The sequence below is a fragment of the Schistocerca americana genome, chromosome 2, assembly GCF_021461395.2.
Source record: "Schistocerca americana isolate TAMUIC-IGC-003095 chromosome 2, iqSchAmer2.1, whole genome shotgun sequence".
Lineage (NCBI taxonomy): Eukaryota > Metazoa > Arthropoda > Insecta > Orthoptera > Acrididae > Schistocerca > Schistocerca americana.
The window spans coordinates 194,453,763-194,476,446 of NC_060120.1; the positions used below are offsets into that span (position 1 = coordinate 194,453,763).

The 22,684-nt window shown below is 52.4% G+C and overlaps 42 non-coding genes across 42 annotated transcripts; 8 read left to right on the forward strand and 34 right to left on the reverse strand.

Annotated features, from left to right (window-relative positions):
* Nucleotides 1-79: 79 nt before the first annotated feature.
* On the reverse strand, nucleotides 80-151 carry Trnae-uuc. The gene has a single exon. It is a non-coding gene; the product is annotated as a tRNA-Glu (tRNA).
* Nucleotides 152-432: 281 nt separating this feature from the next.
* Trnam-cau lies at nucleotides 433-505 on the reverse strand. Its single transcript has one exon. It is a non-coding gene; the product is annotated as a tRNA-Met (tRNA).
* A 293-nt stretch (nucleotides 506-798) lies between these two features.
* Trnag-gcc lies at nucleotides 799-869 on the reverse strand. The gene has a single exon. It is a non-coding gene; the product is annotated as a tRNA-Gly (tRNA).
* Nucleotides 870-1,210: 341 nt separating this feature from the next.
* Trnag-ucc lies at nucleotides 1,211-1,282 on the forward strand. The gene has a single exon. It is a non-coding gene; the product is annotated as a tRNA-Gly (tRNA).
* Nucleotides 1,283-1,868: 586 nt separating this feature from the next.
* Nucleotides 1,869-1,942, reverse strand: Trnai-aau. Its single transcript has one exon. It is a non-coding gene; the product is annotated as a tRNA-Ile (tRNA).
* A 198-nt stretch (nucleotides 1,943-2,140) lies between these two features.
* On the reverse strand, nucleotides 2,141-2,212 carry Trnae-uuc. Its single transcript has one exon. It is a non-coding gene; the product is annotated as a tRNA-Glu (tRNA).
* A 281-nt stretch (nucleotides 2,213-2,493) lies between these two features.
* On the reverse strand, nucleotides 2,494-2,566 carry Trnam-cau. Its single transcript has one exon. It is a non-coding gene; the product is annotated as a tRNA-Met (tRNA).
* A 293-nt stretch (nucleotides 2,567-2,859) lies between these two features.
* Nucleotides 2,860-2,930, reverse strand: Trnag-gcc. The gene has a single exon. It is a non-coding gene; the product is annotated as a tRNA-Gly (tRNA).
* A 341-nt stretch (nucleotides 2,931-3,271) lies between these two features.
* On the forward strand, nucleotides 3,272-3,343 carry Trnag-ucc. Its single transcript has one exon. It is a non-coding gene; the product is annotated as a tRNA-Gly (tRNA).
* Nucleotides 3,344-3,929: 586 nt separating this feature from the next.
* Nucleotides 3,930-4,003, reverse strand: Trnai-aau. The gene has a single exon. It is a non-coding gene; the product is annotated as a tRNA-Ile (tRNA).
* A 198-nt stretch (nucleotides 4,004-4,201) lies between these two features.
* Trnae-uuc lies at nucleotides 4,202-4,273 on the reverse strand. The gene has a single exon. It is a non-coding gene; the product is annotated as a tRNA-Glu (tRNA).
* A 281-nt stretch (nucleotides 4,274-4,554) lies between these two features.
* On the reverse strand, nucleotides 4,555-4,627 carry Trnam-cau. Its single transcript has one exon. It is a non-coding gene; the product is annotated as a tRNA-Met (tRNA).
* A 293-nt stretch (nucleotides 4,628-4,920) lies between these two features.
* Trnag-gcc lies at nucleotides 4,921-4,991 on the reverse strand. The gene has a single exon. It is a non-coding gene; the product is annotated as a tRNA-Gly (tRNA).
* A 341-nt stretch (nucleotides 4,992-5,332) lies between these two features.
* On the forward strand, nucleotides 5,333-5,404 carry Trnag-ucc. The gene has a single exon. It is a non-coding gene; the product is annotated as a tRNA-Gly (tRNA).
* A 576-nt stretch (nucleotides 5,405-5,980) lies between these two features.
* Trnai-aau lies at nucleotides 5,981-6,054 on the reverse strand. Its single transcript has one exon. It is a non-coding gene; the product is annotated as a tRNA-Ile (tRNA).
* Nucleotides 6,055-6,252: 198 nt separating this feature from the next.
* Trnae-uuc lies at nucleotides 6,253-6,324 on the reverse strand. Its single transcript has one exon. It is a non-coding gene; the product is annotated as a tRNA-Glu (tRNA).
* A 281-nt stretch (nucleotides 6,325-6,605) lies between these two features.
* Trnam-cau lies at nucleotides 6,606-6,678 on the reverse strand. Its single transcript has one exon. It is a non-coding gene; the product is annotated as a tRNA-Met (tRNA).
* A 293-nt stretch (nucleotides 6,679-6,971) lies between these two features.
* Trnag-gcc lies at nucleotides 6,972-7,042 on the reverse strand. The gene has a single exon. It is a non-coding gene; the product is annotated as a tRNA-Gly (tRNA).
* Nucleotides 7,043-7,383: 341 nt separating this feature from the next.
* Trnag-ucc lies at nucleotides 7,384-7,455 on the forward strand. Its single transcript has one exon. It is a non-coding gene; the product is annotated as a tRNA-Gly (tRNA).
* A 576-nt stretch (nucleotides 7,456-8,031) lies between these two features.
* Nucleotides 8,032-8,105, reverse strand: Trnai-aau. The gene has a single exon. It is a non-coding gene; the product is annotated as a tRNA-Ile (tRNA).
* Nucleotides 8,106-8,303: 198 nt separating this feature from the next.
* On the reverse strand, nucleotides 8,304-8,375 carry Trnae-uuc. The gene has a single exon. It is a non-coding gene; the product is annotated as a tRNA-Glu (tRNA).
* Nucleotides 8,376-8,656: 281 nt separating this feature from the next.
* On the reverse strand, nucleotides 8,657-8,729 carry Trnam-cau. Its single transcript has one exon. It is a non-coding gene; the product is annotated as a tRNA-Met (tRNA).
* A 293-nt stretch (nucleotides 8,730-9,022) lies between these two features.
* On the reverse strand, nucleotides 9,023-9,093 carry Trnag-gcc. Its single transcript has one exon. It is a non-coding gene; the product is annotated as a tRNA-Gly (tRNA).
* Nucleotides 9,094-9,434: 341 nt separating this feature from the next.
* Trnag-ucc lies at nucleotides 9,435-9,506 on the forward strand. The gene has a single exon. It is a non-coding gene; the product is annotated as a tRNA-Gly (tRNA).
* Nucleotides 9,507-10,092: 586 nt separating this feature from the next.
* Nucleotides 10,093-10,166, reverse strand: Trnai-aau. Its single transcript has one exon. It is a non-coding gene; the product is annotated as a tRNA-Ile (tRNA).
* A 198-nt stretch (nucleotides 10,167-10,364) lies between these two features.
* Trnae-uuc lies at nucleotides 10,365-10,436 on the reverse strand. Its single transcript has one exon. It is a non-coding gene; the product is annotated as a tRNA-Glu (tRNA).
* Nucleotides 10,437-10,717: 281 nt separating this feature from the next.
* Nucleotides 10,718-10,790, reverse strand: Trnam-cau. The gene has a single exon. It is a non-coding gene; the product is annotated as a tRNA-Met (tRNA).
* A 293-nt stretch (nucleotides 10,791-11,083) lies between these two features.
* Trnag-gcc lies at nucleotides 11,084-11,154 on the reverse strand. The gene has a single exon. It is a non-coding gene; the product is annotated as a tRNA-Gly (tRNA).
* Nucleotides 11,155-11,495: 341 nt separating this feature from the next.
* Trnag-ucc lies at nucleotides 11,496-11,567 on the forward strand. The gene has a single exon. It is a non-coding gene; the product is annotated as a tRNA-Gly (tRNA).
* A 586-nt stretch (nucleotides 11,568-12,153) lies between these two features.
* On the reverse strand, nucleotides 12,154-12,227 carry Trnai-aau. The gene has a single exon. It is a non-coding gene; the product is annotated as a tRNA-Ile (tRNA).
* A 198-nt stretch (nucleotides 12,228-12,425) lies between these two features.
* On the reverse strand, nucleotides 12,426-12,497 carry Trnae-uuc. Its single transcript has one exon. It is a non-coding gene; the product is annotated as a tRNA-Glu (tRNA).
* A 281-nt stretch (nucleotides 12,498-12,778) lies between these two features.
* Trnam-cau lies at nucleotides 12,779-12,851 on the reverse strand. Its single transcript has one exon. It is a non-coding gene; the product is annotated as a tRNA-Met (tRNA).
* A 293-nt stretch (nucleotides 12,852-13,144) lies between these two features.
* Nucleotides 13,145-13,215, reverse strand: Trnag-gcc. Its single transcript has one exon. It is a non-coding gene; the product is annotated as a tRNA-Gly (tRNA).
* A 341-nt stretch (nucleotides 13,216-13,556) lies between these two features.
* Nucleotides 13,557-13,628, forward strand: Trnag-ucc. Its single transcript has one exon. It is a non-coding gene; the product is annotated as a tRNA-Gly (tRNA).
* A 576-nt stretch (nucleotides 13,629-14,204) lies between these two features.
* On the reverse strand, nucleotides 14,205-14,278 carry Trnai-aau. The gene has a single exon. It is a non-coding gene; the product is annotated as a tRNA-Ile (tRNA).
* A 198-nt stretch (nucleotides 14,279-14,476) lies between these two features.
* Trnae-uuc lies at nucleotides 14,477-14,548 on the reverse strand. Its single transcript has one exon. It is a non-coding gene; the product is annotated as a tRNA-Glu (tRNA).
* Nucleotides 14,549-14,829: 281 nt separating this feature from the next.
* On the reverse strand, nucleotides 14,830-14,902 carry Trnam-cau. Its single transcript has one exon. It is a non-coding gene; the product is annotated as a tRNA-Met (tRNA).
* Nucleotides 14,903-15,195: 293 nt separating this feature from the next.
* On the reverse strand, nucleotides 15,196-15,266 carry Trnag-gcc. Its single transcript has one exon. It is a non-coding gene; the product is annotated as a tRNA-Gly (tRNA).
* A 341-nt stretch (nucleotides 15,267-15,607) lies between these two features.
* Trnag-ucc lies at nucleotides 15,608-15,679 on the forward strand. Its single transcript has one exon. It is a non-coding gene; the product is annotated as a tRNA-Gly (tRNA).
* A 586-nt stretch (nucleotides 15,680-16,265) lies between these two features.
* On the reverse strand, nucleotides 16,266-16,339 carry Trnai-aau. Its single transcript has one exon. It is a non-coding gene; the product is annotated as a tRNA-Ile (tRNA).
* Nucleotides 16,340-16,537: 198 nt separating this feature from the next.
* Trnae-uuc lies at nucleotides 16,538-16,609 on the reverse strand. Its single transcript has one exon. It is a non-coding gene; the product is annotated as a tRNA-Glu (tRNA).
* Nucleotides 16,610-16,890: 281 nt separating this feature from the next.
* Trnam-cau lies at nucleotides 16,891-16,963 on the reverse strand. The gene has a single exon. It is a non-coding gene; the product is annotated as a tRNA-Met (tRNA).
* Between the last annotated feature and the right edge of the window lie 5,721 nt (nucleotides 16,964-22,684).

A 22,684-nucleotide genomic window follows, 5' to 3' on the forward strand; every position in this document is an offset into this window, starting at 1 on the left:
GTAGCTATATTGCGAGCAGGACGGGAAACGGCCGCTCGGACAGCTCAAACTTGTCACGATTCGTGTGGAAAAAATTCCGTTCCGGTACCGGGAATCGAACCCGGGCCTCCTGGGTGAAAGCCAGGTATCCTAGCCACTAGACCACACCGGATGCGGCCGTTTCATTCGACCGTTCGTACGGTCGCTTGTCGCATTGTCGCTCTCTTTGCGAGCATCTTTGCACATACTGACTGGCAAGGCGCGCACCTCAAACGTCGCAGAGCAATGCTTTTGGCTTCATGCTCTGCTGGGAGAAGAGGAATAGGGAAGCTGTATGTAGCAATAACAGGAAGTAAACATTTTCCCGCTGAAGCGTTGAAACGTTGCGGATAACAAACAAGAAATAAGCTGGCGCCCTAGCAACAGCACCACCTTCAGTCACAGAAAATTAGATGCCCCGGGTGAGGATCGAACTCACGACCTTAAGATTATGAGACTTACGCGCTGCCTACTGCGCTACCGAGGCAGGCGATCGTTAGACCTTCTGGAATCTTGGTAAGTACCGAATACAAGTGGTAGAGAGTCTGCACTCCCTGGCTCATTTTTTCTGTTGCTACACGTGCATTCACGGCGCGGCAGGCAACTTGCGATGCTAGGCCGACGCCAGTATGTACAATAGCACGCAGGAGTCCAAACGAGCAGTCGTCCGCGCTGCATGATTGGTTCTTTCCACACGGAATCCCGCGGTTCATTCTCATGGCTCACGCAGTTCGAGTGCGAAAGACACGCAGCACCCCTACCGGAGAAAAAACAAAATGATGCATCGGCCGGGAATCGAACCCGGGCCGCCCGCGTGGCAGGCGAGCATTCTACCACTGAACCACCGATGCTCGGGCCAGCGGTACCTTCACGCTGCTTCCCGAGCAGATGTCTCAAGGGAAAGTGGGACTGCCGTCAAGCGCCGTAGCATTCTGTGGAGAAGATGCTGCAGACGCTGAATCCTGCACTGCACTGCTTAAAGATGCCGCCAGAACGCGGTCCTCTGCGTACTCTTGCGCCGCCGGCGCCGACTCTTGCCAAAGGATGCGAAATGTGCGCGGATACGCTGTCCGAATGCGTCTGGATGTGCTCCCCTAGCCTGCCTCGAAATGCGCCTGCCGGGTACGATCACCTTCGGCCGCTGCCGACAGGCGGGAAGCCGACTCAGCGCGGTGGCGGGGCGCTCGCTTGTGCGGTGGTGGTGTAATGGTCAGCATAGTTGCCTTCCAAGCAGTTGATCCGGGTTCGATTCCCGGCCACCGCAGCAGGCTTTTAATTTCGCGTATGAGTACTTTTGCCACGCGCTCTTAAACTATTGTTTTTTCGCCCTCTTACTCGCTGCATACCAGCCCTTAGTGTGTCTCGACTTGTCTCGACTTTGCTCAGCTGACGCGAGAGCTGACGCTCTCAAATCGGCCTATATCAAAACGACAAGCACGAGAAACGACTGAGAGAGGTAAGGAGAGGCGAGGCGAGGCGATGGACACACAGCACGCCCCCTTCATTTCACGGTGGCGTCTCCCTGGCCGAATCGGGCTGTAGCTCCGAAAACAAAGGAGAAACAAAAATAGGAAGTAAAACTGCCAATACTGCCCTGTGTTCCCATGCGCTCACCCGCCCAAGTACTGACAAGGGCCAAAGTTGTTACGCATCGGCAATCGGACATTTTCTTTCATTTTCTCTAACCAGTGTATTCAAGATATTATGGCCATTGCCGAGTGAATGCTGTAGTGCTTCCCGACGAGTCGGGTTCGGATCCTCTGTCAACTTCCACGCAGGGTGATGATCATTTGGTCATCACACTCGCCAGCTGAAATCGGCGCTGCCTTTTCGCAGTAGTAAAAGAGAAGTGGCCCGTGGGGGGATCGAACCCACGACCTTCGCGTTATTAGCACGACGCTCTAACCAACTGAGCTAACGGGCCTCGGCAGATGCAGTTGCTCAGCCCTACGCTGGAATCAGGTGGCATGAAGCCATACACCATTCCTATGGTCGTCGTGTGTCTGCTTCCCTAGTCTATATTCTGCTGACGGTCACGAAACAGTAGCTATATTGCGAGCAGGACGGGAAACGGCCGCTCGGACAGCTCAAACTTGTCACGATTCGTGTGGAAAAAATTCCGTTCCGGTACCGGGAATCGAACCCGCGCCTCCTGGGTGAAAGCCAGGTATCCTAGCCACTAGACCACACCGGATGCGGCCGTTTCATTCGACCGTTCGTACGGTCGCTTGCCGCATTGTCGCTCTCTTTGCGAGCATCTTTGCACATACTGACTGGCAAGGCGCGCACCTCAAACGTCGCAGAGCAATGCTTTTGGCTTCATGCTCTGCTGGGAGAAGAGGAATAGGGAAGCTGTATGTAGCAATAACAGGAAGTAAACATTTTCCCGCTGAAGCGTTGAAACGTTGCGGATAACAAACAAGAAATAAGCTGGCGCCCTAGCAACAGCACCACCTTCAGTCACAGAAAATTAGATGCCCCGGGTGAGGATCGAACTCACGACCTTAAGATTATGAGACTTACGCGCTGCCTACTGCGCTACCGAGGCAGGCGATCGTTAGACCTTCTGGAATCTTGGTAAGTACCGAATACAAGTGGTAGAGAGTCTGCACTCCCTGGCTCATTTTTTCTGTTGCTACACGTGCATTCACGGCGCGGCAGGCAACTTGCGATGCTAGGCCGACGCCAGTATGTACAATAGCACGCAGGAGTCCAAACGAGCAGTCGTCCGCGCTGCATGATTGGTTCTTTCCACACGGAATCCCGCGGTTCATTCTCATGGCTCACGCAGTTCGAGTGCGAAAGACACGCAGCACCCCTACCGGAGAAAAAACAAAATGATGCATCGGCCGGGAATCGAACCCGGGCCGCCCGCGTGGCAGGCGAGCATTCTACCACTGAACCACCGATGCTCGGGCCAGCGGTACCTTCACGCTGCTTCCCGAGCAGATGTCTCAAGGGAAAGTGGGACTGCCGTCAAGCGCCGTAGCATTCTGTGGAGAAGATGCTGCAGACGCTGAATCCTGCACTGCACTGCTTAAAGATGCCGCCAGAACGCGGTCCTCTGCGTACTCTTGCGCCGCCGGCGCCGACTCTTGCCAAAGGATGCGAAATGTGCGCGGATACGCTGTCCGAATGCGTCTGGATGTGCTCCCCTAGCCTGCCTCGAAATGCGCCTGCCGGGTACGATCACCTTCGGCCGCTGCCGACAGGCGGGAAGCCGACTCAGCGCGGTGGCGGGGCGCTCGCTTGTGCGGTGGTGGTGTAATGGTCAGCATAGTTGCCTTCCAAGCAGTTGATCCGGGTTCGATTCCCGGCCACCGCAGCAGGCTTTTAATTTCGCGTATGAGTACTTTTGCCACGCGCTCTTAAACTATTGTTTTTTCGCCCTCTTACTCGCTGCATACCAGCCCTTAGTGTGTCTCGACTTGTCTCGACTTTGCTCAGCTGACGCGAGAGCTGACGCTCTCAAATCGGCCTATATCAAAACGACAAGCACGAGAAACGACTGAGAGAGGTAAGGAGAGGCGAGGCGAGGCGATGGACACACAGCACGCCCCCTTCATTTCACGGTGGCGTCTCCCTGGCCGAATCGGGCTGTAGCTCCGAAAACAAAGGAGAAACAAAAATAGGAAGTAAAACTGCCAATACTGCCCTGTGTTCCCATGCGCTCACCCGCCCAAGTACTGACAAGGGCCAAAGTTGTTACGCATCGGCAATCGGACATTTTCTTTCATTTTCTCTAACCAGTGTATTCAAGATATTATGGCCATTGCCGAGTGAATGCTGTAGTGCTTCCCGACGAGTCGGGTTCGGATCCTCTGTCAACTTCCACGCAGGGTGATGATCATTTGGTCATCACACTCGCCAGCTGAAATCGGCGCTGCCTTTTCGCAGTAGTAAAAGAGAAGTGGCCCGTGGGGGGATCGAACCCACGACCTTCGCGTTATTAGCACGACGCTCTAACCAACTGAGCTAACGGGCCTCGGCAGATGCAGTTGCTCAGCCCTACGCTGGAATCAGGTGGCATGAAGCCATACACCATTCCTATGGTCGCCGTGTGTCTGCTTCCCTAGTCTATATTCTGCTGACGGTCACGAAACAGTAGCTATATTGCGAGCAGGACGGGAAACGGCCGCTCGGACAGCTCAAACTTGTCACGATTCGTGTGGAAAAAATTCCGTTCCGGTACCGGGAATCGAACCCGGGCCTCCTGGGTGAAAGCCAGGTATCCTAGCCACTAGACCACACCGGATGCGGCCGTTTCATTCGACCGTTCGTACGGTCGCTTGCCGCATTGTCGCTCTCTTTGCGAGCATCTTTGCACATACTGACTGGCAAGGCGCGCACCTCAAACGTCGCAGAGCAATGCTTTTGGCTTCATGCTCTGCTGGGAGAAGAGGAATAGGGAAGCTGTATGTAGCAATAACAGGAAGTAAACATTTTCCCGCTGAAGCGTTGAAACGTTGCGGATAACAAACAAGAAATAAGCTGGCGCCCTAGCAACAGCACCACCTTCAGTCACAGAAAATTAGATGCCCCGGGTGAGGATCGAACTCACGACCTTAAGATTATGAGACTTACGCGCTGCCTACTGCGCTACCGAGGCAGGCGATCGTTAGACCTTCTGGAATCTTGGTAAGTACCGAATACAAGTGGTAGAGAGTCTGCACTCCCTGGCTCATTTTTTCTGTTGCTACACGTGCATTCACGGCGCGGCAGGCAACTTGCGATGCTAGGCCGACGCCAGTATGTACAATAGCACGCAGGAGTCCAAACGAGCAGTCGTCCGCGCTGCATGATTGGTTCTTTCCACACGGAATCCCGCGGTTCATTCTCATGGCTCACGCAGTTCGAGTGCGAAAGACACGCAGCACCCCTACCGGAGAAAAAACAAAATGATGCATCGGCCGGGAATCGAACCCGGGCCGCCCGCGTGGCAGGCGAGCATTCTACCACTGAACCACCGATGCTCGGGCCAGCGGTACCTTCACGCTGCTTCCCGAGCAGATGTCTCAAGGGAAAGTGGGACTGCCGTCAAGCGCCGTAGCATTCTGTGGAGAAGATGCTGCAGACGCTGAATCCTGCACTGCACTGCTTAAAGATGCCGCCAGAACGCGGTCCTCTGCGTACTCTTGCGCCGCCGGCGCCGACTCTTGCCAAAGGATGCGAAATGTGCGCGGATACGCTGTCCGAATGCGTCTGGATGTGCTCCCCTAGCCTGCCTCGAAATGCGCCTGCCGGGTACGATCACCTTCGGCCGCTGCCGACAGGCGGGAAGCCGACTCAGCGCGGTGGCGGGGCGCTCGCTTGTGCGGTGGTGGTGTAATGGTCAGCATAGTTGCCTTCCAAGCAGTTGATCCGGGTTCGATTCCCGGCCACCGCAGCAGGCTTTTAATTTCGCGTATGAGTACTTTTGCCACGCGCTCTTAAACTATTGTTTTTTCGCCCTCTTACTCGCTGCATACCAGCCCTTAGTGTGTCTCGACTTGTCTCGACTTTGCTCAGCTGACGCGAGAGCTGACGCTCTCAAATCGGCCTATATCAAAACGACAAGCACGAGAAACGACTGAGAGAGGTAAGGAGAGGCGAGGCGAGGCGATGGACACACAGCACGCCCCCTTCATTTCACGGTGGCGTCTCCCTGGCCGAATCGGGCTGTAGCTCCGAAAACAAAGGAGAAACAAAAATAGGAAGTAAAACTGCCAATACTGCCCTGTGTTCCCATGCGCTCACCCGCCCAAGTACTGACAAGGGCCAAAGTTGTTACGCATCGGCAATCGGACATTTTCTCTAACCAGTGTATTCAAGATATTATGGCCATTGCCGAGTGAATGCTGTAGTGCTTCCCGACGAGTCGGGTTCGGATCCTCTGTCAACTTCCACGCAGGGTGATGATCATTTGGTCATCACACTCGCCAGCTGAAATCGGCGCTGCCTTTTCGCAGTAGTAAAAGAGAAGTGGCCCGTGGGGGGATCGAACCCACGACCTTCGCGTTATTAGCACGACGCTCTAACCAACTGAGCTAACGGGCCTCGGCAGATGCAGTTGCTCAGCCCTACGCTGGAATCAGGTGGCATGAAGCCATACACCATTCCTATGGTCGTCGTGTGTCTGCTTCCCTAGTCTATATTCTGCTGACGGTCACGAAACAGTAGCTATATTGCGAGCAGGACGGGAAACGGCCGCTCGGACAGCTCAAACTTGTCACGATTCGTGTGGAAAAAATTCCGTTCCGGTACCGGGAATCGAACCCGGGCCTCCTGGGTGAAAGCCAGGTATCCTAGCCACTAGACCACACCGGATGCGGCCGTTTCATTCGACCGTTCGTACGGTCGCTTGTCGCATTGTCGCTCTCTTTGCGAGCATCTTTGCACATACTGACTGGCAAGGCGCGCACCTCAAACGTCGCAGAGCAATGCTTTTGGCTTCATGCTCTGCTGGGAGAAGAGGAATAGGGAAGCTGTATGTAGCAATAACAGGAAGTAAACATTTTCCCGCTGAAGCGTTGAAACGTTGCGGATAACAAACAAGAAATAAGTTGGCGCCCTAGCAACAGCACCACCTTCAGTCACAGAAAATTAGATGCCCCGGGTGAGGATCGAACTCACGACCTTAAGATTATGAGACTTACGCGCTGCCTACTGCGCTACCGAGGCAGGCGATCGTTAGACCTTCTGGAATCTTGGTAAGTACCGAATACAAGTGGTAGAGAGTCTGCACTCCCTGGCTCATTTTTTCTGTTGCTACACGTGCATTCACGGCGCGGCAGGCAACTTGCGATGCTAGGCCGACGCCAGTATGTACAATAGCACGCAGGAGTCCAAACGAGCAGTCGTCCGCGCTGCATGATTGGTTCTTTCCACACGGAATCCCGCGGTTCATTCTCATGGCTCACGCAGTTCGAGTGCGAAAGACACGCAGCACCCCTACCGGAGAAAAAACAAAATGATGCATCGGCCGGGAATCGAACCCGGGCCGCCCGCGTGGCAGGCGAGCATTCTACCACTGAACCACCGATGCTCGGGCCAGCGGTACCTTCACGCTGCTTCCCGAGCAGATGTCTCAAGGGAAAGTGGGACTGCCGTCAAGCGCCGTAGCATTCTGTGGAGAAGATGCTGCAGACGCTGAATCCTGCACTGCACTGCTTAAAGATGCCGCCAGAACGCGGTCCTCTGCGTACTCTTGCGCCGCCGGCGCCGACTCTTGCCAAAGGATGCGAAATGTGCGCGGATACGCTGTCCGAATGCGTCTGGATGTGCTCCCCTAGCCTGCCTCGAAATGCGCCTGCCGGGTACGATCACCTTCGGCCGCTGCCGACAGGCGGGAAGCCGACTCAGCGCGGTGGCGGGGCGCTCGCTTGTGCGGTGGTGGTGTAATGGTCAGCATAGTTGCCTTCCAAGCAGTTGATCCGGGTTCGATTCCCGGCCACCGCAGCAGGCTTTTAATTTCGCGTATGAGTACTTTTCCCACGCGCTCTTAAACTATTGTTTTTTCGCCCTCTTACTCGCTGCATACCAGCCCTTAGTGTGTCTCGACTTGTCTCGACTTTGCTCAGCTGACGCGAGAGCTGACGCTCTCAAATCGGCCTATATCAAAACGACAAGCACGAGAAACGACTGAGAGAGGTAAGGAGAGGCGAGGCGAGGCGATGGACACACAGCACGCCCCCTTCATTTCACGGTGGCGTCTCCCTGGCCGAATCGGGCTGTAGCTCCGAAAACAAAGGAGAAACAAAAATAGGAAGTAAAACTGCCAATACTGCCCTGTGTTCCCATGCGCTCACCCGCCCAAGTACTGACAAGGGCCAAAGTTGTTACGCATCGGCAATCGGACATTTTCTCTAACCAGTGTATTCAAGATATTATGGCCATTGCCGAGTGAATGCTGTAGTGCTTCCCGACGAGTCGGGTTCGGATCCTCTGTCAACTTCCACGCAGGGTGATGATCATTTGGTCATCACACTCGCCAGCTGAAATCGGCGCTGCCTTTTCGCAGTAGTAAAAGAGAAGTGGCCCGTGGGGGGATCGAACCCACGACCTTCGCGTTATTAGCACGACGCTCTAACCAACTGAGCTAACGGGCCTCGGCAGATGCAGTTGCTCAGCCCTACGCTGGAATCAGGTGGCATGAAGCCATACACCATTCCTATGGTCGTCGTGTGTCTGCTTCCCTAGTCTATATTCTGCTGACGGTCACGAAACAGTAGCTATATTGCGAGCAGGACGGGAAACGGCCGCTCGGACAGCTCAAACTTGTCACGATTCGTGTGGAAAAAATTCCGTTCCGGTACCGGGAATCGAACCCGGGCCTCCTGGGTGAAAGCCAGGTATCCTAGCCACTAGACCACACCGGATGCGGCCGTTTCATTCGACCGTTCGTACGGTCGCTTGTCGCATTGTCGCTCTCTTTGCGAGCATCTTTGCACATACTGACTGGCAAGGCGCGCACCTCAAACGTCGCAGAGCAATGCTTTTGGCTTCATGCTCTGCTGGGAGAAGAGGAATAGGGAAGCTGTATGTAGCAATAACAGGAAGTAAACATTTTCCCGCTGAAGCGTTGAAACGTTGCGGATAACAAACAAGAAATAAGTTGGCGCCCTAGCAACAGCACCACCTTCAGTCACAGAAAATTAGATGCCCCGGGTGAGGATCGAACTCACGACCTTAAGATTATGAGACTTACGCGCTGCCTACTGCGCTACCGAGGCAGGCGATCGTTAGACCTTCTGGAATCTTGGTAAGTACCGAATACAAGTGGTAGAGAGTCTGCACTCCCTGGCTCATTTTTTCTGTTGCTACACGTGCATTCACGGCGCGGCAGGCAACTTGCGATGCTAGGCCGACGCCAGTATGTACAATAGCACGCAGGAGTCCAAACGAGCAGTCGTCCGCGCTGCATGATTGGTTCTTTCCACACGGAATCCCGCGGTTCATTCTCATGGCTCACGCAGTTCGAGTGCGAAAGACACGCAGCACCCCTACCGGAGAAAAAACAAAATGATGCATCGGCCGGGAATCGAACCCGGGCCGCCCGCGTGGCAGGCGAGCATTCTACCACTGAACCACCGATGCTCGGGCCAGCGGTACCTTCACGCTGCTTCCCGAGCAGATGTCTCAAGGGAAAGTGGGACTGCCGTCAAGCGCCGTAGCATTCTGTGGAGAAGATGCTGCAGACGCTGAATCCTGCACTGCACTGCTTAAAGATGCCGCCAGAACGCGGTCCTCTGCGTACTCTTGCGCCGCCGGCGCCGACTCTTGCCAAAGGATGCGAAATGTGCGCGGATACGCTGTCCGAATGCGTCTGGATGTGCTCCCCTAGCCTGCCTCGAAATGCGCCTGCCGGGTACGATCACCTTCGGCCGCTGCCGACAGGCGGGAAGCCGACTCAGCGCGGTGGCGGGGCGCTCGCTTGTGCGGTGGTGGTGTAATGGTCAGCATAGTTGCCTTCCAAGCAGTTGATCCGGGTTCGATTCCCGGCCACCGCAGCAGGCTTTTAATTTCGCGTATGAGTACTTTTGCCACGCGCTCTTAAACTATTGTTTTTTCGCCCTCTTACTCGCTGCATACCAGCCCTTAGTGTGTCTCGACTTGTCTCGACTTTGCTCAGCTGACGCGAGAGCTGACGCTCTCAAATCGGCCTATATCAAAACGACAAGCACGAGAAACGACTGAGAGAGGTAAGGAGAGGCGAGGCGAGGCGATGGACACACAGCACGCCCCCTTCATTTCACGGTGGCGTCTCCCTGGCCGAATCGGGCTGTAGCTCCGAAAACAAAGGAGAAACAAAAATAGGAAGTAAAACTGCCAATACTGCCCTGTGTTCCCATGCGCTCACCCGCCCAAGTACTGACAAGGGCCAAAGTTGTTACGCATCGGCAATCGGACATTTTCTTTCATTTTCTCTAACCAGTGTATTCAAGATATTATGGCCATTGCCGAGTGAATGCTGTAGTGCTTCCCGACGAGTCGGGTTCGGATCCTCTGTCAACTTCCACGCAGGGTGATGATCATTTGGTCATCACACTCGCCAGCTGAAATCGGCGCTGCCTTTTCGCAGTAGTAAAAGAGAAGTGGCCCGTGGGGGGATCGAACCCACGACCTTCGCGTTATTAGCACGACGCTCTAACCAACTGAGCTAACGGGCCTCGGCAGATGCAGTTGCTCAGCCCTACGCTGGAATCAGGTGGCATGAAGCCATACACCATTCCTATGGTCGTCGTGTGTCTGCTTCCCTAGTCTATATTCTGCTGACGGTCACGAAACAGTAGCTATATTGCGAGCAGGACGGGAAACGGCCGCTCGGACAGCTCAAACTTGTCACGATTCGTGTGGAAAAAATTCCGTTCCGGTACCGGGAATCGAACCCGGGCCTCCTGGGTGAAAGCCAGGTATCCTAGCCACTAGACCACACCGGATGCGGCCGTTTCATTCGACCGTTCGTACGGTCGCTTGTCGCATTGTCGCTCTCTTTGCGAGCATCTTTGCACATACTGACTGGCAAGGCGCGCACCTCAAACGTCGCAGAGCAATGCTTTTGGCTTCATGCTCTGCTGGGAGAAGAGGAATAGGGAAGCTGTATGTAGCAATAACAGGAAGTAAACATTTTCCCGCTGAAGCGTTGAAACGTTGCGGATAACAAACAAGAAATAAGTTGGCGCCCTAGCAACAGCACCACCTTCAGTCACAGAAAATTAGATGCCCCGGGTGAGGATCGAACTCACGACCTTAAGATTATGAGACTTACGCGCTGCCTACTGCGCTACCGAGGCAGGCGATCGTTAGACCTTCTGGAATCTTGGTAAGTACCGAATACAAGTGGTAGAGAGTCTGCACTCCCTGGCTCATTTTTTCTGTTGCTACACGTGCATTCACGGCGCGGCAGGCAACTTGCGATGCTAGGCCGACGCCAGTATGTACAATAGCACGCAGGAGTCCAAACGAGCAGTCGTCCGCGCTGCATGATTGGTTCTTTCCACACGGAATCCCGCGGTTCATTCTCATGGCTCACGCAGTTCGAGTGCGAAAGACACGCAGCACCCCTACCGGAGAAAAAACAAAATGATGCATCGGCCGGGAATCGAACCCGGGCCGCCCGCGTGGCAGGCGAGCATTCTACCACTGAACCACCGATGCTCGGGCCAGCGGTACCTTCACGCTGCTTCCCGAGCAGATGTCTCAAGGGAAAGTGGGACTGCCGTCAAGCGCCGTAGCATTCTGTGGAGAAGATGCTGCAGACGCTGAATCCTGCACTGCACTGCTTAAAGATGCCGCCAGAACGCGGTCCTCTGCGTACTCTTGCGCCGCCGGCGCCGACTCTTGCCAAAGGATGCGAAATGTGCGCGGATACGCTGTCCGAATGCGTCTGGATGTGCTCCCCTAGCCTGCCTCGAAATGCGCCTGCCGGGTACGATCACCTTCGGCCGCTGCCGACAGGCGGGAAGCCGACTCAGCGCGGTGGCGGGGCGCTCGCTTGTGCGGTGGTGGTGTAATGGTCAGCATAGTTGCCTTCCAAGCAGTTGATCCGGGTTCGATTCCCGGCCACCGCAGCAGGCTTTTAATTTCGCGTATGAGTACTTTTGCCACGCGCTCTTAAACTATTGTTTTTTCGCCCTCTTACTCGCTGCATACCAGCCCTTAGTGTGTCTCGACTTGTCTCGACTTTGCTCAGCTGACGCGAGAGCTGACGCTCTCAAATCGGCCTATATCAAAACGACAAGCACGAGAAACGACTGAGAGAGGTAAGGAGAGGCGAGGCGAGGCGATGGACACACAGCACGCCCCCTTCATTTCACGGTGGCGTCTCCCTGGCCGAATCGGGCTGTAGCTCCGAAAACAAAGGAGAAACAAAAATAGGAAGTAAAACTGCCAATACTGCCCTGTGTTCCCATGCGCTCACCCGCCCAAGTACTGACAAGGGCCAAAGTTGTTACGCATCGGCAATCGGACATTTTCTTTCATTTTCTCTAACCAGTGTATTCAAGATATTATGGCCATTGCCGAGTGAATGCTGTAGTGCTTCCCGACGAGTCGGGTTCGGATCCTCTGTCAACTTCCACGCAGGGTGATGATCATTTGGTCATCACACTCGCCAGCTGAAATCGGCGCTGCCTTTTCGCAGTAGTAAAAGAGAAGTGGCCCGTGGGGGGATCGAACCCACGACCTTCGCGTTATTAGCACGACGCTCTAACCAACTGAGCTAACGGGCCTCGGCAGATGCAGTTGCTCAGCCCTACGCTGGAATCAGGTGGCATGAAGCCATACACCATTCCTATGGTCGTCGTGTGTCTGCTTCCCTAGTCTATATTCTGCTGACGGTCACGAAACAGTAGCTATATTGCGAGCAGGACGGGAAACGGCCGCTCGGACAGCTCAAACTTGTCACGATTCGTGTGGAAAAAATTCCGTTCCGGTACCGGGAATCGAACCCGGGCCTCCTGGGTGAAAGCCAGGTATCCTAGCCACTAGACCACACCGGATGCGGCCGTTTCATTCGACCGTTCGTACGGTCGCTTGTCGCATTGTCGCTCTCTTTGCGAGCATCTTTGCACATACTGACTGGCAAGGCGCGCACCTCAAACGTCGCAGAGCAATGCTTTTGGCTTCATGCTCTGCTGGGAGAAGAGGAATAGGCAAGCTGTATGTAGCAATAACAGGAAGTAAACATTTTCCCGCTGAAGCGTTGAAACGTTGCGGATAACAAACAAGAAATAAGTTGGCGCCCTAGCAACAGCACCACCTTCAGTCACAGAAAATTAGATGCCCCGGGTGAGGATCGAACTCACGACCTTAAGATTATGAGACTCACGCGCTGCCTACTGCGCTACCGAGGCAGGCGATCGTTAGACCTTCTGGAATCTTGGTAAGTACCGAATACAAGTGGTAGAGAGTCTGCACTCCCTGGCTCATTTTTTCTGTTGCTACACGTGCATTCACGGCGCGGCAGGCAACTTGCGATGCTAGGCCGACGCCAGTATGTACAATAGCACGCAGGAGTCCAAACGAGCAGTCGTCCGCGCTGCATGATTGGTTCTTTCCACACGGAATCCCGCGGTTCATTCTCATGGCTCACGCAGTTCGAGTGCGAAAGACACGCAGCACCCCTACCGGAGAAAAAACAAAATGATGCATCGGCCGGGAATCGAACCCGGGCCGCCCGCGTGGCAGGCGAGCATTCTACCACTGAACCACCGATGCTCGGGCCAGCGGTACCTTCACGCTGCTTCCCGAGCAGATGTCTCAAGGGAAAGTGGGACTGCCGTCAAGCGCCGTAGCATTCTGTGGAGAAGATGCTGCAGACGCTGAATCCTGCACTGCACTGCTTAAAGATGCCGCCAGAACGCGGTCCTCTGCGTACTCTTGCGCCGCCGGCGCCGACTCTTGCCAAAGGATGCGAAATGTGCGCGGATACGCTGTCCGAATGCGTCTGGATGTGCTCCCCTAGCCTGCCTCGAAATGCGCCTGCCGGGTACGATCACCTTCGGCCGCTGCCGACAGGCGGGAAGCCGACTCAGCGCGGTGGCGGGGCGCTCGCTTGTGCGGTGGTGGTGTAATGGTCAGCATAGTTGCCTTCCAAGCAGTTGATCCGGGTTCGATTCCCGGCCACCGCAGCAGGCTTTTAATTTCGCGTATGAGTACTTTTGCCACGCGCTCTTAAACTATTGTTTTTTCGCCCTCTTACTCGCTGCATACCAGCCCTTAGTGTGTCTCGACTTGTCTCGACTTTGCTCAGCTGACGCGAGAGCTGACGCTCTCAAATCGGCCTATATCAAAACGACAAGCACGAGAAACGACTGAGAGAGGTAAGGAGAGGCGAGGCGAGGCGATGGACACACAGCACGCCCCCTTCATTTCACGGTGGCGTCTCCCTGGCCGAATCGGGCTGTAGCTCCGAAAACAAAGGAGAAACAAAAATAGGAAGTAAAACTGCCAATACTGCCCTGTGTTCCCATGCGCTCACCCGCCCAAGTACTGACAAGGGCCAAAGTTGTTACGCATCGGCAATCGGACATTTTCTCTAACCAGTGTATTCAAGATATTATGGCCATTGCCGAGTGAATGCTGTAGTGCTTCCCGACGAGTCGGGTTCGGATCCTCTGTCAACTTCCACGCAGGGTGATGATCATTTGGTCATCACACTCGCCAGCTGAAATCGGCGCTGCCTTTTCGCAGTAGTAAAAGAGAAGTGGCCCGTGGGGGGATCGAACCCACGACCTTCGCGTTATTAGCACGACGCTCTAACCAACTGAGCTAACGGGCCTCGGCAGATGCAGTTGCTCAGCCCTACGCTGGAATCAGGTGGCATGAAGCCATACACCATTCCTATGGTCGTCGTGTGTCTGCTTCCCTAGTCTATATTCTGCTGACGGTCACGAAACAGTAGCTATATTGCGAGCAGGACGGGAAACGGCCGCTCGGACAGCTCAAACTTGTCACGATTCGTGTGGAAAAAATTCCGTTCCGGTACCGGGAATCGAACCCGGGCCTCCTGGGTGAAAGCCAGGTATCCTAGCCACTAGACCACACCGGATGCGGCCGTTTCATTCGACCGTTCGTACGGTCGCTTGTCGCATTGTCGCTCTCTTTGCGAGCATCTTTGCACATACTGACTGGCAAGGCGCGCACCTCAAACGTCGCAGAGCAATGCTTTTGGCTTCATGCTCTGCTGGGAGAAGAGGAATAGGGAAGCTGTATGTAGCAATAACAGGAAGTAAACATTTTCCCGCTGAAGCGTTGAAACGTTGCGGATAACAAACAAGAAATAAGTTGGCGCCCTAGCAACAGCACCACCTTCAGTCACAGAAAATTAGATGCCCCGGGTGAGGATCGAACTCACGACCTTAAGATTATGAGACTTACGCGCTGCCTACTGCGCTACCGAGGCAGGCGATCGTTAGACCTTCTGGAATCTTGGTAAGTACCGAATACAAGTGGTAGAGAGTCTGCACTCCCTGGCTCATTTTTTCTGTTGCTACACGTGCATTCACGGCGCGGCAGGCAACTTGCGATGCTAGGCCGACGCCAGTATGTACAATAGCACGCAGGAGTCCAAACGAGCAGTCGTCCGCGCTGCATGATTGGTTCTTTCCACACGGAATCCCGCGGTTCATTCTCATGGCTCACGCAGTTCGAGTGCGAAAGACACGCAGCACCCCTACCGGAGAAAAAACAAAATGATGCATCGGCCGGGAATCGAACCCGGGCCGCCCGCGTGGCAGGCGAGCATTCTACCACTGAACCACCGATGCTCGGGCCAGCGGTACCTTCACGCTGCTTCCCGAGCAGATGTCTCAAGGGAAAGTGGGACTGCCGTCAAGCGCCGTAGCATTCTGTGGAGAAGATGCTGCAGACGCTGAATCCTGCACTGCACTGCTTAAAGATGCCGCCAGAACGCGGTCCTCTGCGTACTCTTGCGCCGCCGGCGCCGACTCTTGCCAAAGGATGCGAAATGTGCGCGGATACGCTGTCCGAATGCGTCTGGATGTGCTCCCCTAGCCTGCCTCGAAATGCGCCTGCCGGGTACGATCACCTTCGGCCGCTGCCGACAGGCGGGAAGCCGACTCAGCGCGGTGGCGGGGCGCTCGCTTGTGCGGTGGTGGTGTAATGGTCAGCATAGTTGCTTTCCAAGCAGTTGATCCGGGTTCGATTCCCGGCCACCGCAGCATGCTTTTAATTTCGCGTATGAGTACTTTTGCCACGCGCTCTTAAACTATTGTTTTTTCGCCCTCTTACTCGCTGCATACCAGCCCTTAGTGTGTCTCGACTTGTCTCGACTTTGCTCAGCTGACGCGAGAGCTGACGCTCTCAAATCGGCCTATATCAAAACGACAAGCACGAGAAACGACTGAGAGAGGTAAGGAGAGGCGAGGCGAGGCGATGGACACACAGCACGCCCCCTTCATTTCACGGTGGCGTCTCCCTGGCCGAATCGGGCTGTAGCTCCGAAAACAAAGGAGAAACAAAAATAGGAAGTAAAACTGCCAATACTGCCCTGTGTTCCCATGCGCTCACCCGCCCAAGTACTGACAAGGGCCAAAGTTGTTACGCATCGGCAATCGGACATTTTCTTTCATTTTCTCTAACCAGTGTATTCAAGATATTATGGCCATTGCCGAGTGAATGCTGTAGTGCTTCCCGACGAGTCGGGTTCGGATCCTCTGTCAACTTCCACGCAGGGTGATGATCATTTGGTCATCACACTCGCCAGCTGAAATCGGCGCTGCCTTTTCGCAGTAGTAAAAGAGAAGTGGCCCGTGGGGGGATCGAACCCACGACCTTCGCGTTATTAGCACGACGCTCTAACCAACTGAGCTAACGGGCCTCGGCAGATGCAGTTGCTCAGCCCTACGCTGGAATCAGGTGGCATGAAGCCATACACCATTCCTATGGTCGTCGTGTGTCTGCTTCCCTAGTCTATATTCTGCTGACGGTCACGAAACAGTAGCTATATTGCGAGCAGGACGGGAAACGGCCGCTCGGACAGCTCAAACTTGTCACGATTCGTGTGGAAAAAATTCCGTTCCGGTACCGGGAATCGAACCCGGGCCTCCTGGGTGAAAGCCAGGTATCCTAGCCACTAGACCACACCGGATGCGGCCGTTTCATTCGACCGTTCGTACGGTCGCTTGTCGCATTGTCGCTCTCTTTGCGAGCATCTTTGCACATACTGACTGGCAAGGCGCGCACCTCAAACGTCGCAGAGCAATGCTTTTGGCTTCATGCTCTGCTGGGAGAAGAGGAATAGGGAAGCTGTATGTAGCAATAACAGGAAGTAAACATTTTCCCGCTGAAGCGTTGAAACGTTGCGGATAACAAACAAGAAATAAGTTGGCGCCCTAGCAACAGCACCACCTTCAGTCACAGAAAATTAGATGCCCCGGGTGAGGATCGAACTCACGACCTTAAGATTATGAGACTTACGCGCTGCCTACTGCGCTACCGAGGCAGGCGATCGTTAGACCTTCTGGAATCTTGGTAAGTACCGAATACAAGTGGTAGAGAGTCTGCACTCCCTGGCTCATTTTTTCTGTTGCTACACGTGCATTCACGGCGCGGCAGGCAACTTGCGATGCTAGGCCGACGCCAGTATGTACAATAGCACGCAGGAGTCCAAACGAGCAGTCGTCCGCGCTGCATGATTGGTTCTTTCCACACGGAATCCCGCGGTTCATTCTCATGGCTCACGCAGTTCGAGTGCGAAAGACACGCAGCACCCCTACCGGAGAAAAAACAAAATGATGCATCGGCCGGGAATCGAACCCGGGCCGCCCGCGTGGCAGGCGAGCATTCTACCACTTTTTTTTTTTTTTTTTTTTTTTAGGGCCTCCCATCTCCCCTTCTAGCCCTTCCATTCACTCTCCTTCATGCGCCTTCTTCGGCGAGCTTCATTGCTATAATCAAATTAAATGCTCCTTCTCACGTAAGGGAATCCATACCAAACGTGGTAGGAAAAGTAAATTTCCGCATCCAAATGAACTTATTCTGTGATGTTGGATGGTTTGTCATAATGAGGGAACTGGATATGTTGAAAAATGGGGATAAAGAAAGAAAAATTAAGTGGAAAACTGAAAAACGTAGACTTCTTAAGAACACACACAATACATGACACTGATCTCAGATTATTATCACAGTATATCATTCAACACATCATCCAATACCTTCCTTGTGAAAGAGTATGTGTAGCATATTTCCAAAATGCTTGGTGTGGTTCCGTTGGGCGCGTAGCTTGTAATATTCCTCCGTGATGTAGCAGTTGTAGTCCTCAATGGGGTCCGTGGTCGTTTTGTGGATGACAAAGTGAACAAAATTGCCGTATAGCCACAGTATGGTATTATTTTTCTGACGCGGAAAATACATCACGTCCGGGGCCGAGAGTTCGGTGGTGGTGATGAATCTACCATCATTGCGCCTGAGGAATGCGACCTGCTGCTTAATGTGGTTCCATATGGTATTGTATCCTTGACAAGTAAACCTGTGAACTGTCGTATCCACATATCCACAACGGCGACACAAGGGAGTATCATGAAGTCCTATAGCATGGAGCCTCTCATTGTTGGCGATGATATCGTTAACCACTTGATACCATGTCGACCGTACTGACATGCTTAAGACTTTATTATGAATATTCTTCCAAACAGTATTCCAATCTTTGGATGGATATTTTTTCTCGATTCGATTCCTGACTGAACAGCGCCATGGAATAGAAGTAGCAGATGACGTGGCGCTACGGCTGGGTGTCAGATGTATACTCTCTTTGTAACTGATCTCAGTGAAGTAAAGTCTGACATGGTGCAGCTTAAAATGAATCGGAGCCACATTGACAGGAGCATCTAAACTCTGAGGTTCAGTCAGATGAAACAGTTGCGTCGTAATACTGTCGGGGTACTTACGGAGATGTTCTCGAGTACGCTTGATAAATAAAGTCACTGTCTTTTGACGAATATCTGTGAGTCCGAGGCCACCGGCGACCGGAGGTAAGGTCACTGTACGAGCTGCCACTTTAAAAATACAGCCTCTCCATAACAGCTGACAAACTGCCCTCGTAATATTTTTGGCGATGCCCAAGGGCATAGGTAGACATTGCCCCAGGTAAATCGCTTTTGACAGGATCACACAGTTAATCAGTTGTACCCTTTGCATTAAATTGAGGTCCCTATTTCGATGCTCTATTAATGAGCCTCTGATGTTGGTAAGCATGTTCTTCCAGTTAACGGAAGCCATCTTGAGCGGGCAGCTAGAAAATGTGACACCGAGAGACTTATGTTGGTTCGTGGAAGGGATCCAATCTAAGTCTGCGTTCGCAAAACCATTGAGGCTGAGCATAGAGCTTTTCGTGTTATTCACAGCAGCACCAGTAGCACCACAATAAACGTGTAAGGCGGCCTTAAGAGTTTGAACATCGTCGTCACTCCGAACTATGACCCCTAAATCATCTGCATACACATTGGTTACTTTCTTTACCGACATAATCGTGATCCCTTCCAAGAGAACGTTTAAATGTCGGACAAGAGGTTCCAGAGCTATGACATAGAGCAGCATGGAGAGTGGGCTTCCTTGCGGGAATCCACGACAAATATTTATGGCTCTCGTGCATTGACCGTTGACAAGTACTTTTGCCGTCATCCCAGTAATCATACTTTGCAAAGACTTCAAGCACCGTCCCCCAAAACCCAGGGCCGACATTGTTTTAAAAAGATAACGATGATCAATCCGGTCAAAAGCATTTGCAAAATCAATAAAGCATAGAGCACCTTGAAGTTGAGCTGCCGAAAAAATGGAAATCACATCACGATATTCACTGACCGTTTTGATGATACTTCTATGCGGAAGGGCCGTTTGGTCCTGCGCAATGACACGTTGTAGGACTGGAGTCAGTCGCAATTTCAGTGCACGGGCAACAATTTTATAGTCTCCATTTAATAAACATATAGGTCGCAGACGACGGACATCCTTCATTCCTCGCCCCTTGGGTACCATCACAAAGACACCCTCTTTAAACTCCGAGGGTATGGAGATACCGTTGATGACTTCATTGATGATGGCGGTGAGCACATCGCCTAGAACATTCCAAAACCTGTAGTAAAATTCGACTGGTAAACCATCCGGCCCAGGCGTCTTGTTTGCCGGAGAAGTTTTGACGATATCCAAAACATCATCACTAGTAAATATGTCCAATAGCGCCCTATTCTCGTCCTCAGTAACTATCGAGTCTGTGCCGTGAAGTAACGTCGCCACAGACTGTTCATTGACGTCAGGGGAAGTATATAAACTCGTAAAAAAGCGATGGATTTCGTTAATGATGTCACGTTGTTCATGGAGCACATCGTTATTCACATCGCGCAGGGTGTTGATAAAACTATTCCTTCTATTCTTTGCATGCCGGAGGAGATGATACAAAGAGGCAGTTTCATCTTCGACAGTGGAATGTGATCTTGACTTTACCTTCAAACCATCAAGTTGTCGCCGTTTGAGTTGGGTTAAAATCGCCTTAATTTTCTTTATTTGCATGAAATGGTCAGCAGACAAAACGGGACGATCATACAGTTCTCGCAAACAGGTATAATAAAATTCAATAGTGTCTTTCCGAAGTTGAGCCCTTGCCTTGCCGTAGTCGATCAAAGTCATCCTCAGCTTCCTTTTAGCGTAGTTGGTCCACCACTCAATGGTGGAAACGTATCTGGGGCGCGCTCTGAGGCACATATTCCAGGTCACTTGGATGGATTCATTTAAGTCTGTTTCGTGAAGAAGACTGACATTCAATTTCCAAAGACCGCGTCCCCAATAGGTCGTTTGCCGGGCAAGATGTATGCTACAACGAACTCCACAGTGGTCAGAAAAACTGGTGGGAATCGTGTCTATTGAAGATGCACACTGCATTAAACTATCGGATATATAAATTCTGTCAATTCTACTGGCCGCCAAGTTCGTCATATATGTAAACTTAACAGCTGTGGGGTGAAATAATTCCCATGCGTCTGTAAGACGTAAGGCTGTGACACAATCTTTCAGTGCTTGAGAGAAGTTAAAGTTCGGTTTTTGATCTTTTGACTTCAGTACACAGTTCCAGTCGCCAGCTATAATGATATTTTCTGAATTGCCGTTTAATAATTGAACCATTTCACCGGTGAAAAAAGTTGTCCTGGCCGCTCGGGCGCTGCTACCAGAGGGGGCATAGACATTAACAACCGTCGTATTAAAGATTTTACAAGAGATTCCACGACCGGATTCTAGAAGACACAAAGGCTCCGCCGGTATACCATGTTTCACCAAAATAGCCGTTCCACATTCATTTTCGAAAGCAACATTTAAAATTTCAGTAAACCCCGGGAAATTAAATTCACTGACCATTACCTCCTGCAAGAGAGCAATATCGGTATCCGAATTATACAAGAAATCTTTCAAAGCCGCCAATTTTGTTGGACTCCTAATCCTGTTAATATTCAAAGTCATTATATTGTAAGTCTGTGACATACTCTGGAAACGTCGTTCCATTTAGGAAGAGAAAACAAAGGGACACACCAACATAAAAACCAGTGTAACGTTCAACAAAATCGTCCTGTTAGTATCTGTGGACAAATGAGGCATTTCATTTTAGCGCAGCGATCCAGGGTGCCCAGCAAGGACACTTTCGTCAACTGGTATGCTATCAATGATCATCGGCAGCGTGTCAACTGCCGTCGTTGCTCGTGGTACACAGTCATCTTCCTTGTCCGTCGCCCAGTCCAACCTAGGGGAAGACCGATCCGTGCTACATTCACGAGATGGCCGTCTGGGTGGACCATCATCGGGAGCCGCCAAGCCTTCTTTACACTCTATCCCTCCTCTAGACCTGTGTGTTACAGGATTTCTACCATCGTCCCTATCTGGACTATACGTTGAACTATCTGAAATATCCTTATTTTCCTCTGGTCCATCATTGCTTTGGTCATCGTCCATCTTCGTAATCTGACGCAACTTTTCCCTGGTTTTTGGGACCTCGTGCGCCGCCGCCGGATGGGCAATCCGCCTCTTCTTGTTTTTTCGCGATCTAGGCGGGGAAGAGACCATATCTTGGCCGTCATCCGGTGGGGAGCGAGGCAGAGTAACTCCGACAGTGGCTGAGTATTCCAACTCCTGGAGCACCGTCGCATCAGTTCGACGCTGGGGAGTATCAGTCGAAACCTCTGGGTTAACTGGCAGTTCGTTTTGTAGCCGGGGTAAAGCAGGTTCGCCCTGGTCAGAGACCGTGGAATCGTGAAGGGGAACTGCTTGAGAGACATGGTCGGTACCCGTCGCTTGGATGACACTTGTCGCAACGGGAGGGGACGGTGGAGCGATGACAGCCGCAGCCGCATACGAGAGCGGTATATTTACAACTCCAGGTGAGCGCGTGACGCTATCTCCGGGTGGTAACTGCGCGATCCGACGCCGCGAACACTCGGCGCGAATGTGCTCCGTCGAGTTACATATAGAACAAGTTCGCGGCTGTCCATCATAAATAACTAAAGCACGATACCCGGATACACTGATGAAGGACGGGATGTGCTTCAGCAAATCAATTCGAACCTGCCTCACGCCGTTCAGGACAGGCAACGGATAATCATTTCCCCACTTTTCTTCGTGAATAGAAAGGACACGTCCATATGCACGTAAAACCTCGCTCACATGATCACAAGGGATTTCGAAAGGAAGTTCAAATATCCGCACCGTACGCAAACCAAGTCCACCAAAAGAGACGTGAACTTCGGTAACACTCCCATCAGAACGTGTAAATCTCATAACACCACCACTTTCTTCAACGATACGACTACAGAGATCAGAATCCTTCAATTTAACAAATCCGACAGTTGCAAGATGCGACAAATGTATTCCAGTAATAGCATCGGAAGGAATCTTGACTTGTTCAATCACAAAATATTGAAATTCCAGGGCAGACGGTTTAACACATCCTCGTTCAAAAGTAAACTTAAGAGTATCTCGTCTAGAAATCAAAGCCATCTTCAAACTGGCACCATTACACAAACATCAACACGAGCACCCAGACAGCACAAACGAACGTATTGATAACGAAACGAAAAATCAACTAATAACAAGATAAACAACACAATATGGCGTCACAAGCAGCAGCAAACTTGCCTTGCCCTGAGCAGCGACGGAGCACAGCGTAAACACGTCCGCTCTCCACGAC